Consider the following 3,461-nt stretch of genomic DNA (forward strand, 5'->3'; position numbering starts at 1 on the left):
AAAAAAAAAGAGTGTGAGAAAGAGGAAGGGAAACACATCATATATCTGTATGAAAATAGCCTTATGTAACCTCATATAATACATCTTTTTAAAGCATGGATGTCAGATTCCCACTAAGACTATTAAAGTTGGAACCTGTGGGTTTGAGCTCCAGATGTGAGTATGTGTGTGATTCCCTGGATGGTTCTAAGGTATTCTAATTGAGAACTCTTTTTTTGGGGGGGGGGCGGGGGAGGTTGAGGCAGGGGAGTGCTGTTTAGTCTTGATGCACATTGGGATTACTGGGAACCTGAGTGCCACATCAGGAGAGTCTAATTTAGTAAGGCTAGGTTGCAGTCAGGCCATAGAGGACTTCAAGGCCCGCAAGAAGATCCCAAACTTTGCTGAGACTGAAAACCAGTCCCTGAATACGAACCTGCAATCTCAAACATGAGGTGGCCCACTTTCTGCCTAAGTATCTGAGGGCAGGACTTTTCATCGTTACTCATGTCTTCCTTTTGATGCATTCTGGAAGCAGAATTGCCAGGTTAAACACAACACATCCATTTAAGTTTGAAGTCTAGAGAAACATGCAATCTTTTTGGGTAACAAAACCCCATACAGGTGTTGAACATAACGATATAAAAATGCCCATCCCCTTCTCTGAATTTCACATTTAACAGGGCGCTCTCTGTTTTCATTTGCTTGCTATGTAGTCGGTCACAACATCTAAACACTCCGCATAGTCTCTGTCGCACAAAGCTCCTCGGGACTCGCCTGCGACTGTCCCCAGCAGCCAACAGCCTCAGCCTAGCATCTTCTTCCTGCTCAAGCAGGGACTACGTTGAGATGAGGGCCACCGGTAAACCGCTCACTGACCTTCTACATTCCCACACATGTAACCTGATATGTTTACAATCATAGCCAAGCATGGTAGCTTACAAGTTGTGTGCTCCCAGAACTCGGAGGCTGGGGTAAGAGGACCGCTGGCGAGCAGGGCAGCAAGGGCAACATAGCCAGATCCTGTCTCAAAAAAATGATGAGGATGATGTTGACAGTAATGAACACAATTATAAATTTACAAAAAATCTAAATACAGAATTTAAGAGCTTAAATGTCAAGTATATAATTTAATTGCACTCAAAAGTATGACTTTGACTTCTGACAATAAGAGCCTACTTCCAGAAAAGTTAAGTAGAGGGGAAAGGCCTTTAAAATTAAGGAAACAACAGACCGAGAAAAATCAAATCCCAGTAAGCAAGACTGTAATCAAAACCACTAAAATGCCTTCTATTCCTTTACTTCCTTGTTTAATCTCAAACTCTACATATATTCTCCCGGCCCTTTTCAAGGACACTTTTTTCCTTTCACTCTTTTTTGTGTGCTTCATTTTTAGTTACATATGGGCTTTTCTCTGGTGAATTTCCAAAAGTCACCCCACCACTGTGCACACAAATCTGAAAAGGTGAACACCAGCATACCCAAGAGAACTGAGTGAATCTGGGCACCCTTTCTGAGCCCTCCCTAGACCCAACATGAAAATATATTGAACCTACCAGGTCACCAGGGTTGAGAGAAACAAGTTGATTCAAGAACATCTCTGTTTTAGATTTAAATTTATTTTTTTATAATTTATTCACTTTCCATCCCTATAATAGTGCCCTCCCTCGTCTCCTCCTGGTCACATCCTCCTTCCCTCCCTCTTTCCCCCATTTCCCTTCCCCTATTTCTCAGGAAGGGGAGCCCTCCTCCCCTACCATCTGACCCCAGCCTATCATATCTCATTAGGACTGCCTGCATCTGCTTCCTGTTTGGCTTGGCAATGCCCACCCCCACACACACACCAGGGGGAAGTGATCAAAGAACAGCCAACAGAGTCCATGTCAGAGACAGCCTTGCTCCCCTTCCTAGGGAACCCACATGCAGACTGAGATGCCTTAGCTACATCTGAGCAAGGGGTCTGGGTCCTCTCCGTGGATGGTCCTTGGTTGATACATCAGTCTCTGCAGGCCCCTATGGGCCCAGATTTGTTAGCTATGTTGGTCTGCTCCGGGTTTTTCTATTCCCCCGCTCTTTCCTATGACTCTGCCCAAAGTTTGTCTGTGAGTCTTACCATCTGCTTAGATCCCCTGTTGCATGAAGTCTTTCAGAGGCATCTATGGTAGGCTCCCATCCTCTTTTCTCTCTTCAGCTGCTTCCAGGGTCTATTCTATTTGCCCTTCTGAATGAGAATTAAGCATCCTTCCTGGGGTCCTCCTTGTTATTTAGCTTCCTTAGGTCTGTGGACTGTATTATGGTTATCCTCTATTATATGGCTAATGTCCACTTATAAGTGAGTATATACCATGCATGTCTTTCTGGTTCTGAGTTACCTTACTCAGGATGATCTTTTCTAGTTCCATCCACTTGCTTACAAATTTAATGATTTTCTTGTTTTTCATAGTTGAGTAGTATTCCATTGTGTAAATATACCACAATTTCTGTATCCATTCTTCTGTTGAGGGACACCCGGTTGTTCCCAGATTCTGAATGCTATGACTAAAACTGCTATGAACATAGTTGAGCAAATGTCCTTGTATTGTGGAGCATCTTTCAGGTATATGCCCAGGAGTGGTATAGCTGGGTCTTAAGGTAGCACTATTCCCTTATCCGAGAAAGTGCCAGATTGATTTCCAAAGTGGTTATACAAGTTTGCACTCCTATGAGCAATGGAGGAGTGTTCCCCTTTCTCCACACCTCTCCAGCATGTGCTGTCACTTGATGGGTGTAAGATGGAATCTCAGAGTCATTTTGATTTGCATTTCCCTGATGACTAAGGATGTTGAGCATTTCTTCAAATGTTTCTCCACCATTGATACTCCTCTGTTGAGAATTCTCTGTTTAGTTCTGTACCCCATTTTTTTTAATTGGATGACCTGGCTTATTGGAGTTTACTTTCTTGAGTTCTTTTTATATTTTGGATATTAGTCCTCTGTCAGATGTGGGGTTGGAGAAGATCTTTTCCCAGTCTGTAGGCTGTCATTGTAAGAACATCTTTTTGTTTTCCAGCCCAAATGACACTAAGGTTAAACCTCAGAGTGGAGTAAATGCCCCAGAGAAAACTGGAGTGTAATTCCTCCACAGACTATGGAGGGTTTCTCTCAGTTACCCCCTGCCCCAAATGTTTCCTTTAGTTTCCTCTTAAATTATGTCTTTGCCTCTTCCACTAACTCACAAGGCGGCAGTGTTACCAGCATCTCTGAAGGCATCTGTGTCGGGATCTTAATGATACAGGATGCTGTGTCCACTTCCCAACAGTTCTTCTCCTACAGTGGGACTGCTACTCCCTTTCCAAAGTTCATCAGGGCAAGGTCAAGGAAGATGCTCAGCATTTCGTTCTGTAGCAGGACAAGGGCCAGCTAAGTGTCTACAACAAGAGGCAGTCTTTCTCCCTCTGTGCATAGCATGCCAAATCTCCCACAGACATCATCACAACCCGGCAG

The sequence above is a fragment of the Psammomys obesus genome, unplaced genomic scaffold (assembly GCF_907164565.1).
Source record: "Psammomys obesus unplaced genomic scaffold, mPsaObe1.curated_primary_1811, whole genome shotgun sequence".
NCBI lineage: Eukaryota > Metazoa > Chordata > Mammalia > Rodentia > Muridae > Psammomys > Psammomys obesus.